This window comes from Pleurodeles waltl, chromosome 8 (genome assembly GCF_031143425.1).
Source record: "Pleurodeles waltl isolate 20211129_DDA chromosome 8, aPleWal1.hap1.20221129, whole genome shotgun sequence".
NCBI lineage: Eukaryota > Metazoa > Chordata > Amphibia > Caudata > Salamandridae > Pleurodeles > Pleurodeles waltl.
The window spans coordinates 561,979,313-561,996,603 of NC_090447.1; positions in this window are offsets into that span (position 1 = coordinate 561,979,313).

Sequence of the window (17,291 nt, forward strand, 5' to 3'; positions counted from 1 at the left end):
ATGGCTAGCATGTATCCAGTTTTTCCTTCCTTCCACTTTCACCGCTGTCTGTGTTGCAAGCAGTACCTGGGCTGGCCCCCGCCACCTGGGCTGAAGACTGTTGGTTCTTTGAAAGTTCTTTGTCATAAGCCAATCCCCTGGCTTAAAAGGGTGACCAGGGCCTTCAAGAGGAGTCGGTAGGCTGGCCTTGACCTGTTGGTGGATCAAACGCAAATCTTTAGTCAATTGTTTACAGTAATCTACAAACAAAGGATATTGCACTTCAGAAAGCTTTTTTGGTCGTGGTACCCCCCAGATGTTGGCTGGCCTCCCCATGACAACTTCATAGGGGGATAATCGTGACTTGCTACTGGCAGTCATCCTGATGGACATTAATGCTAGGGGCAAAGCATCTGGCCACTTTAAGTTGGTCTCCGCACAAATCTTAGCTATTTTGCTCTTCAAGGTGTAATTATACCTTTCTACAAGGCCCGCTGATTGTGGGTGATTTGCAGCATGAAATCGATGTTTGATGTTAAGGGCGGTACAGACCTTCTCCATTACCTCATTAGCAAAATGACTGCCATTGTCACTCCAGACTAATCTTGGCAATGCGTATCTAGGAAAATATTCTTTTAGTAATATTTTGGCGGTAGAGAGGGCACCATTGTCTTTTAATGGGTAGGCCTCTATCCATTTTGAAAATATGCATACTACCACTAACACGTATTTCAGTTTGTTACATGGTTCCATGTGGATAAAATCCATCTGTATAGCTTCAAAGGGGAGATAAGGAGGGGCAAAATGGCCAGGGGGCGTAGGGGTCCCTTTTCCTGCATTGTGTACTACACACACCATACAACTTTTAACCAGGTTATTAGCAGCTTTGGATATCAGAGGATTACTCCAAACGTGGTCCAAAGTTGTCTTGATGCCTTGGGCACTGATGTGTGCAGGACTGTGGGCCATAGTAACCATAGCGTGTACATAACAATTAGGTAACATCCATCTTCTTCTGTCTGTGTCATCTGTGTAACAACCCTCACTGTCTAGTCTACCGTTCTTCTCCCACTGTTCCCTTTCCTCTGCTGTTGCTTTTGCTTGAATATCTCTCACACACTGCATGGTATTTTCTAATACTTCGTTCTGGGGCTCTCCCTTGATGCTACTCTCAACATATGCATTGTCAAATGGTGCTCGTGCTGTTGCTTTCACTGTAGCATCTGCAAAAGCATTTCCTCGTCCTATATCATAAGTAATTTTTTTGTGGGCACTACACTTAATGATTGCGACCTGACGGGGCAGGCTGAGAGCATTCAAAAGTGTCACAATCAAGTTGCCATGCTGAATGGTAGTGCCATGTGACGTGATAAAGCCTCTATTCGCCCAGAGTGGCCCAAAATTATGAGCTACTCCAAACGCATATTGGCTATCAGTGTAGATATTAACACTAAGATGTTCACTTATTTCACAAGCTCTGGTGAGGGCAATTAATTCTGCAGCCTGTGCCGAATTTTGTGTGATTCTATGAGATTCAACCACTGTTTTTAATGTGGTGACGGCATAGGCTGCAGTGGTTGTACCATCTGGTAACTTGAAGCAAGACCCATCTACAAACAGCTCTCCCTGTGGGTCAGATAGGGGAGTGTCTGTTAAGTCTACCCGTCCCTTGGTTTCTTCCTCAGTGGCAAAAATGCAATTATGATCAAATTCCACATTGTCCTGAGGGAGGGGTAGTAACGTAGCTGGGTTCAAGACATTGCACCGCTTCAAAGTAATATTTGGACTGAACAATGTTAATTCGTAACCCGTTAGACGAGCACTGGTGAGGTGCTGCGTCTGTATCTTGTTTAACAAAATATCAACTGCATGAGGAACCATCACAGTGAGCGGATTGCCACCAACAAACCCTTCACTTTGTTTCACTGCAGCTGCTGCAGAAGCCACTCCTCTAAGACAAGTAGGCAAAGCTTGCGCCACAGTGTCCAAGGTGGAAGAGAAGTATGCACAAGGGCGTTGTCTCCCACCTTGATCCTGTGTCAAAACAGACAATGTACAGCCATGCTTTTCATGCACAAATAAAACAAATGGTTTGCTGTAATCCGGATTACCCAATACAGGAGCAGAGCACATCGCCTTTTTTAAATCCTGAAAAGCCTCCTCACATTTGTCAGTCCAAGGTACAGGAGAGGGCACATCTGAAAGTGTCAGAGCAGTCAATGGTTTTGCTATAAGTGAAAAATTTGGAATCCACTGTCTGCAAAAGGATGTAAATCCCAAAAATGCTCGGACTTCAGAAGGGGTGCGTGGTGCAGTCATTGTATGAACCAGTTTAATTCTGTCTGGATGTAATCTCCTTCCCTCCTTAGAGAGGAGGTGTCCTAGATAGGTGACCTCCTCACTACAATACTGTAATTTCGGGAGGGACACCTTATGGCCCAGGGATGCTAAATGATGTAATAATGCAACAGTATCAGTCTTACATTGTGTCTTGGAATCTGAGGCAATTAAAATATCGTCAATGTACTGCAGCAGTGCAGAGCCTGAAGGTGGATTGAATTGGTCTAGTTGACGTTTAAGACACTGATTATATAAACTGGGACTCTGCACAAATCCTTGTGGAGCTCTTGTCAGACAAAATGATCTATTAAAAATCGCGAAGCTAAACAAATATTGAGATTCTTCGGCAATTGGAATGCTAAAGAACGCATTCTTCAGATCGATTACGGTGAAAAAACACGCAGAGGGTGGAATCATGGTGAAAAGACTATTCATGTCTGGGACCACGGGAAACTGGGGAATGACTATTTTATTTATTTCTCGGAGATCAATAACTAATCGATATACTGTGTTATCAGTAACTGATTGCTCACCATCTAATCTATTAGCATCATTTTGTTTCTTTACAACAGGAAGGATTGGACTGTTACATGGGCTGCTCACTATTTCCTTTATGACACCTGCATGCACAAGATCAGATATGACTGCCTTGAGCCCTTTTTCGCTTGATTTAGGTAATTTGTGTTGCGGAACACAAGGTAACCGGGCACCTGGTTTGATTTTTATTACAATAGGGTCGATATCCATAATGCCTACATCATTTTTGCCTTTGGCCCATAAGCGAGGGTCTATTTCCTTTAGCTCTGGGGGTAAGTCGTATTCCTGTGAGAACATGCACCGAGTAGGGGAAACACTATCCATAGTTACATAGACACCATCCATTGAACAGTGAATAACTGCATTTAATTTCTTTAACAAATCTAATGCAAACAAGTTTTCATTGCAACCTGATGTTAAAGAGAGTGGCGTGGGTACTGTAAATGGGCCTACAGTTACTCTCATAGGTGTTGAGATGGGGCTCACCACGGGGATCCCAGAAATCCCAATTGATGTGGTATGAAGCCCAGACAGGGGAGCCCCGGGGACTGCAGAATGTGCAATAGATGTTCTGGTGGCACCAGTATCTAGAAGAAACTTATGGCCCTCTCCTTCGATTTTTACATCAATGTAGGGACCATTCTGATCTACAGGAATACTTACTCGCCCCTGGCCCTGTCTGTGGCTGTCCTAATAATTGAAGGATTCAGAAAAGGAATCATCAGCATAATATTGTCGTTCAAATGCATTGTCAAAAATATTAGTGTTACGTGGGACCTGGTTCTCATTCTGTGAATTCTGATCAGTCCAACCTCTTCCTCGTCCTCGTGCAGTACCTGTCGCGTTCCCTCTATTAAGTGACATACTTTGTCTTCCTTCCAGTAATGGGCAAGTATCACGCCAATGTCCATCTTGCTTACAGTAGGCACATTGGTTGATATTCAATCGGCGGTCTTGGGGTGGTGCAGATGCACCTCGGCCTCGACCCCTTCCCCGTCCCCTTGGTGGGCCACCCCTTGGCTGAGGGGTTGTATCCCGCTGGGGATATGCCTGCTGTAATAGTACCTTTTTCTTCAATTCCTTTACTGACTTCTCATTCTTTTCTAATTCTTCCTTATACCTGCTCTCATAGTATTGTGCCATCTGTAAAATCTCTGCCTGTCCCTTCGTCATTCATTAACTCTCTGTTGCTTTTAATTTTTGTGATATTTCAGGTAGAAGGCCATTAACAAAGCGTTCTACAAATAGTGTGACACCTGTTACGGTGGCGAGGTCTTGACCGCTAAAATCTATGAAAGCTTGTTCAATTCTAGTAAAATAATCTGGGACATCTTCACCTATTTTCTGTTTATAAGTGGCAAGTTTTCCCCAATCCACAGTCTGAAGAGGTATAACAGTTTCTAACTTAGTCAATATCCGGTTAGGTACATTTAAAATATCCTGATGCGGCAGGGATCCTGGTGCCCTTTGTGCTTCCCGTGCTTCTAAACCCCCCATGTATTTCCCAAAGTAGGTGCATCATCTACTCTTCTAATTTTATGCCAAACTTCAGGACCCAATAAAACACCAAAAAAATAGTCAATGTCTTTGAGTGTCATGGTGGTGGTGGAAATGGCAATTCTAAGGTCCCGATAGAATCCAGCTGGATTCTTTCGAGGGTCTGGCAAGTCTTTTTTTATAGCCATTACCTCCTCCCTTTTCCATGGGATATGGACAAATTGGGCCACCGGCACGGGAGCTGGTTGTCTGGCGGCAGCTGCTGCTGCAACTGCAGCTGCAGTGGGCATATCAGGGTGTACTTCCCTCATTGGGTACCCCTTGTCATATGTATGTATTGAGAACATCTTCTCTGGCTATAACACAAATGCGTACTCCCTCATTTATGCTGTTACTATCAAGCATACAAGCCACACTGTCCCGCCATAATTGGCGTAATTCTTGTTCATAAGGGAGAGGGGTAGAATCTGTAATACAAGAATTCCAATCCCTCTCCAATTTTTCAATCATGTACTGTAGTGCTAATTGCTGTCCAAAATGTGACATCTGTTGTATTGTGTCCATAATATCGGTGTGGGTGTAAATAGGATGTGCCATCCAGTTCTCTGACTGATTCTTGATAACCCGTTTTTCCCCCTCCCCAATAGTGGAGCGGGTACTAGGGGGCGAAATCGACTTCATAGGTGTGCTCCATATGGGTGAAAGTGAGTGAGTGGCTGTGCACCGTCGGCGTTGTCCATTTGGGGTGTTAGGGGCAGGGGACATTATTGGTAATCTTGCAGTGCTGGCTGGTAGTGGTGGGGCAGGTGGCGGAGGGATTAGGACTTGGGCTATTGGGGTGGCTTGGGCTAGAGGCTGTGGTGGCTGTGGCACATGTTGCTGTAGTGGTGCACCTGAATTTCCCAAATTGTGCCCTTGCCCTTGCTGCTGTTGCTGTGCCCCCATGATAGGTTGGGCTAATGCAGGGGGTGTGTAAGGTGGAGGTGCAGTAGGGCTATTTTCTAATAGCTGTAGCATTACTTCATCTTCCTCTAATGCATATTTGGGTTCTGTTGGCTTTGATACATAACTTCCCTCCACCTGGGCCCTATGGACTCTATCTTCAGACTCAATTCTTTTCTGGGTTTGGGAATGATGGTACAGGGCGGCTTTCTGCATGATGGTTCTCCGGTTTTCCTTCTCTAACAGTTTATCTGACTTAATTTTTCTTTTGGTGGCCTCCATTTCCCATTTTCTGTATACCTCAAACATATGTTGTCTAGCCTTTTTATGAAACAAACATTCCTGTAGGTAGGTTAGTTTCTTTAAATCAAAAGACCCATCCTCTGGCCACTGGAGGTCAGGACAATGTCTAGTATATCTGCGCCATATACTATTATACAAATTATTCTCTAAACCATAATCCTTTAACATGTCCCACCCCGGTGTTCCCTCTTTTGGGATCGGTTCCTTTTTATCTAAACGTGGCACATTATTTCGGCGAAAACAAAGACATAGCCCTTGCCAACATTTTTTATTTCCCATATCTTACCTTTTAAATTTCAAAATGCAACATGCACCAAAGAAACCTTTTTTTCAAATATGCACCAAAAAAAAACACCTTTTTCAAATATGCACCAAAGAAACCCTTTTTCAAACGTGCACCAAAGAAACCCTTTTTCAAATATTTACCAACTTACAAATTGCTCCAGGCCTGGGCAAATTATTCAAACAAAAACACGTGAAATACAAATTGTCAAATGGTACCTTGTACAAATGCAAATTTACCAAGAACTAATCATTCCCAAAAACAATTATTCTCTCAAATGCAAATTAAAGCAGACAAATAGCCAGCGAGGAACAGTCTTACCTGACTATCTGCTTTTTTCCTGGATTTCTCTCCGGCCGCCGTGTCAGACTAATCAGTCAAGATAAAAACCGATGTTTCAGGGACTTCGCTGGGACATCATGAGAAAGCTGGGAGAGGCCTGCCCGGCGGATAAGATGCAGCTGCTTTTGAAACTATGGGGGTCATTCTGACCCCCGCGGGCGGCGGGAGCCGCCCGCCTGGAGGGAGCCGCCATATGGCCGCTCCGCGGTCGAAAGACCGCGGAGGCCATTCTGGCTTTCCCGCTGGGCTGGCGGGCGACCGCCAGAAGGCCGCCTGCCAGCCCAGCGGGAAACCCCTCCCCACGAGGAAGCCGGCTCCGAATGGAGCCGGCAGAGTGGGTATGTGCGACGGGTGCAGTGGCACCCGTCGCGTATTTCAGTGTCTGCAAAGCAGACACTGAAATACAAAGTGGGGCCCTCTTACGAGGGCCCCTGCAGTGCCCATGCCATGCCATGCCGGTGAGGGGGGCCCCACGACACCCCTCACCGCCATCCTGTTCCTGGCGGTCGGAGCCGCCAGGAACAGGATGGCGGTGAGGGGGTCGGAATCCCCAATGGCGGCGCAGCATGCTGCGCCGCCATGGGGGATTCCCAGGGCAGCGGAAAACCGGCGGGAGACCGCCGGTTTTCCTGGTCTGACCGCGGCCAAACCGCCGCGGTCAGAATGCCCTGCGGGGCACCGCCAGCCTGTTGGCGGTGCTCCCGCATCCCCGGCCCCGGCGGTCCTTGACCGCTGGGGTCGGAATGACCCCCTAAGTCTTTGTGCAGGGGCCCCTGGAATCTACACCTCCGGAACGGCGTCCCCCCTCTGGCAGCACGTCTCTTGACAGAGCTACTGAAGATATCCACTGGAAGGTCCCTGTTCGGGCGCCAAATTGTCAAATGCACATATTTGCAGATACTTACAAATGCATGTACAAAGGAGTTTTTGACACGGAGAGCCGGAGTGAAAAATCAATGACCAAAGGTCTGTTTATTTTTTTGCTGCAGCAATGAGGACAGGTTTACCACTGGCATCCCAGGCCCGAAGTAAAGTGTGCTGGCATGAAGCGTTTAACAGTGATATTTATACTTATACATCAAAGGATACATAAAGTGTGTAAATAATGATATACGTCATACAGATATTTTAAGGAGTTAAGCAGTTTTCCACACACCGGTTCCATTCCCAGCTTTTTGTCCTCGACTCCCTTCTGCAGCTGCCTGACTCACCACATTCTTGAGACCCTTCAAAGGATTGCGTGGTTCAAAGGTATAGATATCAGCCTTTCCCTCCCCAAAATACAACAGCCGAGGTCAGTTAGTTATTTTGAACACATGATTATAATGAGTAACGTGCCCCAGTTAGGGAAAGAAACCAGCTGCAAGCCTATCGTGTGGAACCAGGCTTATTTTACTTAAACAAATATACATAAGATAACATATGTGATAGACAGTGCGTTCAGAGAGGAAAAAGCTCAAACTTACACGTGTTAAAGAAACGAATCAATTCAAAATGGATTCTAACACGCCCTAAAGTGAAGTGCACATAAAGCCAGTGTTACAAATTACAACAAGGCCGATATGCCACAGTGCTTACCCTCCGTATATTAGAGGATGGGCCCCATCGGGGAAAGCACCAAGCTTGCGTGGTCCGACAAGGTCTAAGTATGTATAGGTGTAGAAAAAAGAGTTAAATAGATAACTAATTACCAAAGTATTAATCATCAAGTGAGTTTAGTACATTTGTATTGTTAAACAAATGTCACAAGTTAGCAGATACTGGCCAAAAGTAAAAAAAGGCTCAACGAAACAATAGATATAAATACTTGTGAATAGGTATAGCAGTCCTTTTTACTGTGATACGGTATACATATCGTCTTGCTCAAGGTCTAGCAGAGAGGAGAAAATACCAACAAAAAAACTCAAATATGTTCGTAAAAAACATCAAAATCCATTTACATCCCCATGATGAGTCCGCGTTCGGGCCGCGTGGCACGTTGCCTCCATGCTGGAATGACAGATTGTAATAAATTTGAATCTTGGTCAAATATCGTAAGTATAAAATCGGCGGAGCGCTAACTACGGCCTCTCAAATACACCCAAGACGGTATGCGTCTTAGATCTAAAGCATCCACGAGATGCAGTCCGCGTTCAAAAAGCCGGTCGGGTCTGAGTGGCAGGACCAGTTATCGCATAGGCTTAAAGGTCATAAAAGGTGCTGCTAAAAAGGGAAAAGCCACACAGAGGAGAGACAAAAGGGCATATTGACACTTACTTGCGGAAATACCACGGGTAACTGCACCACCTACATGTCCTCAATGCTCCCGGTACAGTGGGGGTTTGTTTGAGGGCGGAGCCTAATAAAGGGAGAGAAACATGAAAAAAGAGAAAGGACTCTCAAAAGGGATTCTCCAGAAGGGGATGTCCGAATGGTAGACACTAAAAAAAGGACCAAATGTCTAAGGCTATATAATGCAGGGAGAGTGCTGAGAGGGAGGAAAGACTCTCGCAAAAAAGGCTCAAATGGAAAAAGTACTAAAGGGGAACAGCAACCCCTGCGAGATTCTCATGGAAAAAGGGTAACAAATAAAGTTGGAAGTGCTCACAAAATAAAAATTTAGAAGACATGTTCAAATGGGATGGTCCAAAGATTAGAGATATATTATGTCATAGAGACAGTGTAAAAACACTGTGCTCACAAAACAAAATTGCCATAGTCGGATAAAGTGTATAGTTACAAAAATTGAGACCTAAAGGGAGATCTCTAATTAAAAAAGGAAACAGTACACACAGGAGGGTATGTATCTATCTGTGGATAAAACTAGTCCACGAAATCTCATCGTTGAGCACAATAAGGTGTGTTTTCAATCTGTAGACCCACCGTTGTTCCTTCTCAAATAGCCTGTTAGTACAGTCTCTAATGTCTTTAATGGTTTCCAGAATAACCCATCTAAGGTCACTGGGTGTATGATGTTTTTCAATGTAGTGATTAGTCAATTTTGTAGAGGACCTTTTACACCTAATAGTGCTTCGATGTTCATTTATTCGTGTCTTCGCCATTCTAGTAGTCATGCCTATATATCTCAAACCACAAGGGCAAGTAATCATATATATACAGTTTTTTGTGCAGCAGTTGGTATGTGATCTTAATTGCCATTTCTTGGGCTCGCCTAGGTCCAGTTCCTGCGTATTGGTAGTCAGAGTGCACACATTACACCCTCCACAAGGGTGATGACCTTTAACCACCAACCATTGTATGGTATTGGTGGAACAGGAAAATCTTTGTGGTGCCGGTCTGGTGTGAACCACTAGGTCCCTGATGTTCTGTGTTCTCTTAAATGCAAAAAGAGGACATTCCAGGGATTCCCCAGCACTGTTTAAAATCGTCCAATGTCTCTGCATGATTTTTTTGATCTAGTTACTTAAAGGAGTAAACGTAGTCACAAAGGTAAGTCTTGATTGTTGATCGCGTGTTGTGTTCGTTAAAAGAGTCTCTCCGGGAATATTCCTAGCTCTTTTCATAGCCCGTCTGATGCTAGCGACAGGATATTTGCGTTCTTTCAGTTTACAACACAGAGTCTCCGCCTGTGTGTGAAAATCAGCTGTTTCCGAGCAATTCCGTCTTATTCTTAAGAATTGCCCAAAAGGAAGATTACTTCTCAAGGCTTTAGGCTATCATAAAGTAAAAGGCTGTTCATATCTGTGGGTTTGTGGAACACCGGGGAGTGTAGAAAACCATCTCTGAGTGTGATTCGTAAGTCAAGGAAGGATACCTCCTTGTTAGAAGTATTAGCGCTAAAGCGAAGGTGGACATCCAAAGTGTTAACCCAGTTGGTAAAAGCAATAGCTTGTTCTGTGTCACCTTTCCAAACCACCAGAATATCATCTATGTACCGTCGCCCAATCTAATGATGGAAAAAAAAAAGGTTGCGTTGGGGTAAGTATATGGCGTTGTTCAAAGGTGTACATGTACAGACACGCAAGACTCGGCGCAAAGGTACTGCCCATGGAGGTACCATGTATTTGATGGTAAAGCTGTTCTTCAAATTGGAAAAAGTTTTCTTCAGGAGCCAAACTAGCACACGGCATAATAAAACTAATAGGAGTGCTGTGAGTCAATGTAATAGATTAAAGTATGTCTTTCCACCGCAGTAAGGGTCGCCTCCTGTGGTATATTGGTATATAGGGGGTCATTCTGACCTTGGCGGTCCATGACCGCCATGGCGGAGGGCGGCGGAAGCACCGCCAACAGGCTGGCGGTGCTTCCTGGGCGATTCTGACCACGGCGGTAAAGCCGCGGTCAGAAAAGGGGAGCCGGCGGTTTCCCGCCGGTTTCCCGCCGGTTTCCCGCTGGCCCAGGGAATCCGCCATGGCGGCGCTGCTTGCTGCACCGCCATGGGGATTCCGACCGCCTTCCCGCCATCCTGTTTCTGGCGGTGTCCACCGCCAGAACCAGGATGGCGGGGACGGGTGCCGTGGGGCCCCTGGGGGCCCCTGCACTGCCCATGCCACTGGCATGGGCAGTGCAGGGGCCCCCTAACAGGGCCCCACAAAGATTTTCACTGTCTGCTTAGCAGACAGTGAAAATCGCGACGGGTGCCACTGCACCCGTCGCACCCCTTCAACTCCGCCGGCTCCATTCCGAGCCGGCTTCATTGTTGAAGGGGCTGTCCCGCTGGGCCGGCGGTCTTCTGGCGGTCGCCCGCCAGCCCAGCGGGAAAGCCGGAATGGCCGCTGCGGTCTTTTGACCGCGGAGCGGTCTTTCGGCGGGAACCGCTTGGCGGGCGGCGACCGCCGACCGCCGTGGTCAGAATGACCGCCATAATGCCTCTACATCAAGGCATATCAGAATGTCAGTGGAACCCCTTTTGTTGATATCTTCCAGTAATATCAAAGTGTCTTTTGTGTCTTTTAAGAAAGTGGAGGTCTTTTGAACAATAGGTTAAAAAAAGAAATCACAAAATTTAGATGGGGCTCCAACAGAGATCCTATCCCTGACACAATAGGCCGACCAGGTGGGGGTGTGCCCTTTTGAATCTTAGGAAGACAGTAAAAATAAGGCACCCTGGGATTTTTCGTATCTAAGAACTCTGCTTCATGTTGGGTAATCCAACCAGCTGTCTCTGCTTCAGTTATCATCCCACGATTCATGTGTTGTAAACGAGGAGTAGGGTCGGTGGATATACGTTCATAGTGTGTGGTGTCACTAAGAAGTCTAAGGCACTCTTGTCTGTAGAACATTGTGTCGAGCACTACAATCGCACCCCCTTTATCCGCAGGCTTGATGGTTATATCCGAGTTACGGGATAAAGAGTGAATAGCTGCCCTTTCCAATTTAGATGTATTCTGAAAGGGGTGTGGAGATACTAGATGCTGTACTTCTTGACGCACCGCCTTCTCAAAGGTAAGTACTTCAATGGGAACCAAAGTAGGAGGAGGCATAAAGGTAGAGGGGTTTCTCAGATTAGTGTAGCCTCTCAAATCAGGTGGTGGGTGATCTTTGAAGAAAAAATATAACCTGACCTTCCTGAATAAGGCTGTCATCTCACAATTCAATCAAAAATGATCTTCCTTAGGGGTTGGTACAAAGCACAGTCCTTTCTCAAGAACTGCAGTCTCAGTTGGTGAAAGGGGAGTATTTGAAAGATTAACAAGTAGGGTTTCTTTTGTGTGACCACACTGCGGCTCCTGGTGATCATTTTGGGTTCTTCCTGTGCCCAATGAACATTTCTGCCTCTTCTTCTGTTTCTGCATCTGCCTCTGCCCTGGCCTCTTCCTAGAAAAGGACTAAAATTGTACTATGGCTGGGGTTGAAAGAAAGGCATGGGAACTTGTTGCCATGGGGGTATATGTTGGTAAGGAAACGGAGGGTTGAAATGTGTCAGTGGGACATAACGGTTCTGGTTATGTCTCTGTCCCTCGTCACTTCTCCATTCATCTGTACTAGAGCTGTAGTGAGATGCCCGAGGTTTTGCGGGACATCTGAGTCGTCTGAGGTCTCTGGGGCTCCTTCACATTGGTAGTCATCTTTGGTGTAGGGATAGACTTTCTCTCTACTAAATCTCTTGATATCTTTCTGTAATTTATTGATTTTCTGGTGTGTTAGGTATTCCTTGGTCTCGTTAAGCTCTGAGTTAATCTCTGCTAGACGTGATTTGAACTGGGAGAGCTGAACTGTGGTCTTGATGGACATCTCAATGATAGAAATCTGGACCGTAATAGAGTCTGCCAAACGCTTTGAAGTATTAATAATCAAAACCGACCAGTCCCGAGTGCACTTCCATGAAATTTGTGCCCAATCAAGTCGGAATTGCAAATCTTGTAGAAAAATCCTAGGGACATTAGTGACAATCAAACCATTAGGTGAGATGTTGGCCCTAAGATACTCCATCATAATAGTGCTGTGAAGACCGGTCTTGATTTATTCTTTTTCCAAGGCTGATAATTTGGCCCAATCTTTCTTAGAACCACCTGTAGGACCACTGCTATCATCTCCTAATATGGAGGGGGTCTGTAAGATGGCTTGCACCACATTCTCATCAAAACTGAGACCTTGTAAGTATGACATGATCACTACCAGATATACTCTTTTTATCGGGGTGAACAAAAAGCCCTGCAGCTAGGCAGCTGCACTAACTAATCAAACAATAGGAAAAAAGGGGGGGGCTAAACAAATAACGGGAGGTTCGGAAACAAAGTCCTGGTCCTGTGTATATTACTCCCAACAAATGCATACATCAAAAAGATATGCACAGTTCCATTGCAACAGGTATGTACCTATAAATCGCAGGTCTCTGAAAATCAAAAATGTTTGGAATGAAAGCCCTCACTCATCATAGGGCTGTGCTCCTCGTCAGGCCGGCACTGCAATGCCTGGCGGCCCCACAAGAGGGCTCTTTGCCAGAGATCTTTAGTAACTGATAACAAGCCGGTCTAAACGAGTGCTGATCAAGGAATGGTATGAAAAAAACAGTTAAAAATGACTAGAGGTACAACGTATTTTAATAAGGTGTCTGACCTCTGACATGATTAAAAACAGGAGTCGGGGAGGGAATAGGACAATGTCTACACTCCCCCAAAAAAAAAAATGATCGTAGCAGTCACTAGAACTCTCTATTTGGAGTGTAGTGAGAGTAGATACAGGACCCCCTGTACTACTTATATATCTGGGTCAACAGGTTTCTCGCTATATAGTCAACAAAATGATCTGGTGCGATTCCTCAGGTCCGAAACACCTACCTAATCCTAAAGTAATTGGTAGCCCGTAATAGGGAAAATATAATTAACAGCAACCTGGAGAATAGGACAAAAAGCATAGGTTATAAATAAATACCAAACATTAATGGTGTGCATAGTGTCAACATCAAGCAAACACACACTCATGTGAACTCCCTTAAGTGAAGTGCACATAAAGCCAGTGTTACAAATTACAACAAGGCCGATATGCCACAGTGCTTACCCTCCGTATATTAGAGGATGGGTCCCATCGGGGAAAGCACCAAGCTTGCGTGGTCCGACAAGGTCTAAGTATGTATAGGTGTAGAAAAAAGAGTTAAATAGATAACTAATAACCAAAGTATTAATCATCAAGTGAGTTTAGTACGTCTGTATTGTTAAACAAATGTCACAAGTTAGCAGATATTGACCAAAAGTAAAAACAGGCTCAACAAAACAATAGATATAAATACTTGTGAATAGGCATAGCAGTCCTTTTTACTGTGATACGGTATACATATCGTCGAGCTCAAGGTCTAGCAGAGAGGAGAAAATACCAACAAAAAACTCAAATATGTTCGTAAAAAATGTCACCATCCATTTACATCCCCATGATGAGTCTGCGTTCGGGCCGCGTAGCACGTTGCCTCCGTGGCGGAACGACAGATTGTAATAAATTTGAATCTCAGTCAAATACCGTAAGTATAAAATCGTTGGAGCACTAACTACGGCCTCTCAAATACACCCAAGACGGTATGCGTCTTAGATCTTTAGCAGCACCTTTTATGACATTTAAGCCTAGGCGATAACCAGTCCTGCCACTCGGACCCGACCGGCTTTTTGAGTAGATTCTCCATTACTCCAAATAGGTGCTCCTCATCCCAGTCATAACGTCATGAGGGTGGTCTGGCCCTTGGCAGTCACACTTAGTATTTTCTCTATGTCTATGAAATGGCCAAAAGCTTCACCCTCCTCTCCCTCCTCTTGTGTGTTCATAAGAGAGAAAAATGCAAACCTCAAGGAAGGGAAAGGAGGGTTGTTGAGTGGGACGAGGAGGACCTAATTGGGGTAATGAAGATTACTGGTAAGTAAAAGAAACAATTACTCACTCATACCAGTCATAATATCAGGAGGAAATCACAACCCAGAGCCAAAAGTAGGTTTGCACTGACACATCTTTATTTATAATAGAAAACAACTTACCATAGAGAAATAAAAAAAAAAAAACATGACCAAAATCACAAGACACACAATCATCAACATCCACCGGATAATGCTCCACAAAAGTATTCAAAGTCGACTGTTAGAAATTGTGTTTCTGGCTGGCAGAGGTATGCACCCTGTCAAAGCAGGAACCCCAGTCCTAGTCAAGGTAAGTCACAAACACATCCTAAATAATCCTGTGCTTAGCCCCTGGCAGCTTTGCACACAGCAGTAAGGCCTGACTTAATAGGCAATGTGTTGAGTATGTGCGCAATACATCAAACAGTAAACAAATGAAAACACCACACAAAGCAGATTCCACACCTGGTTAGAAAAATAGAGCATAAGTTAATAAATGAAAAAAGACCTAACTAAACAACACAAATCCAACAAGTAGAACTTGAGATATTAATTTTTAAAGAATAAACGGAATCATAGTGCATACACGCACAAAGCGCCGACCAGGGCTACCTGGTCACGCTAGACTTATTCAAATCTGAAAAGTGAGGCCAACTGCGATAAAGCATGGGTTAGATACACGGACCAGCCTTGGTCCACTGAAACATTATCTTGTTTGCGTCAACGCTGAAGAAGATGCGAGGAGCAGGGAAGCAATGCATCATCGTTGATCCTTCGGATGTAGGTGATGCGTCGGTTCCGAGCCTCACAAAGTGAAAGATGCATCGAAACTGGAGTTGAGGCACTGCAGTGACAGTGACGTGATGTGTTTGATCCTCTTAGAAGTCGTGATGCATCGGCGTAGATGGATATGCTCCAGTTCTGAGTGTCGCAACGGCATCAATGCATGGATTTGGGACTAAAGCAGCACTTTATACCCACTTCCAAGGCCCAGGTACTAGATTGGCACCACTTTTCTGGGCAAGTCTCACAGATGGCAGAGCCCATGTACTGTAGGTGAGAAGTTGGAAGACTTTGTGTCCCTGAGACTTCAGAAGAACAGGAGGCAAGCTGGTAACCCCCTGGAGTCAATCTGGATCTCAGCCCAATTGTTGTTGATCCAGTCCTTCTTACTCAGTTTACAATGGCAGCAGGTCAGGACAGCAAGAAAGCAGTTCTTCCAGAGCAGCAGTCCTGCCAATAGAGTAGCAGTCCTTTTGGCAGCCCAGCAGTCCTTTTTTTGTCTGGCAGAGTATCCACAAGTCCAGAAGGGTACTAAGTTGGTAGGGTCAGAAGTCCAGTTCTTATACCCTGTGTTGCTTTTGAAGAGGGGTGACTTCAAATAAGAGTTTTGAAGTGCACAGAGGTCCTCCCTTTCTGACCTGGCTTTAGACTCATTACAGGGGGTTAAAATGTCCTTTGTGTGGGGATAGGATACAGCCTATTCAGGTGTAAATGTGGGGCTTTGCCAAGCACCTCCCACCAATCCTGCCTAAGATGGTCCATCAGGATGTTGATGGCCCATCAGTCACACCTAAGCTCCCTTTGTGTGTGGCTGTCTAGAAAGAATGCTGAAAGCCCAGCTGTCACCCCACCCAGGCATGTATTGGAGACAGGTTGCGGGTACACAGGGCTAAGAACATTGAATCAGATGTTACTAATAAAAAGATGTATCATTACAATTCCATAGGTACTAAACATGACAGACCTAACCCTTCTCAGATAAGGAATTACAGCTTATTAAATGTAATATTAAATCCCCAATGTTATCCTATGAGAGGAGTAGGCCTCACAGTAGTGAAAAAATAATTTGGAAGTTGTTCATTACCAGGACATGTAAAACTTAAAAGTATATGTCCTGCCTTTTAATTACATAACATCCTGACCAATGGGCTATCCAGGGCCTATCTGAGAGGTGGCATCTATGTAATAAATGGGTAGTTTAAGCCTTGGCAAGGGGTTTTAGATACAGAGTTGACATGGCAGTGTGCCATTGCATTCCGGCTGCAATAGCAGGCCTGGGACATGTTTTAAAGTGCTACTTAAGTGGGTGGCACAAGCAGTGCTCCAGGTCCAGCATAAGTATTTAATTTACAGGCCCTGGGCACACTTAGTGCAATTCACTAGGGACTTATAAGTAAATTAAATATGCAAAATAGGTATATACCAATCAAACCATGTTTAAGGAGCGAGCACAAGCACGTTAGCACTGGTTAGCAGTGGAAAAGTGCACCTAGTCCTAAAGCCAACAGACACGAGGTCAGAAAAACTGGAGGAGGAAGGCAAAATGTTTGGAGGTGACTCTGCAGAGAGGGCCATTTCCAAAAAGGACCAGGGAGCCACCTTACAAATGTCTTTGATGGAAACACCACCTACTTCCACCCATGAAGCCGAGACCAACCTAGTGGACCTGCCATGCATAGAAGAAGGGATCCAAATCCAGAGAACAATATGCCTGACAGATAACTTTCTGCACCAAGTAGTTCAATGTGGACATAGTCACCTTATAGCCTTTACAAGTATCCCCAAAGGAGACAAACAAAGACTGTGACTGAGGAACATCCTCCACATGATGTAAGTAACTCAACATAAAGTGCTAACATTAGGGGAAGACGAGGCTCCATCAGAACCCCCTTCCTCTAAAACAGGCATAATCAGCTATTGCTGCAAATGAAACTTCGAACTAACCTTTGGAAGAAGGACCACCATATCAGGAAAAGTCTTGAGATAAGGAAAAGAGATGACCAGAGCTCCAAGCTCTCCTAGCTGCT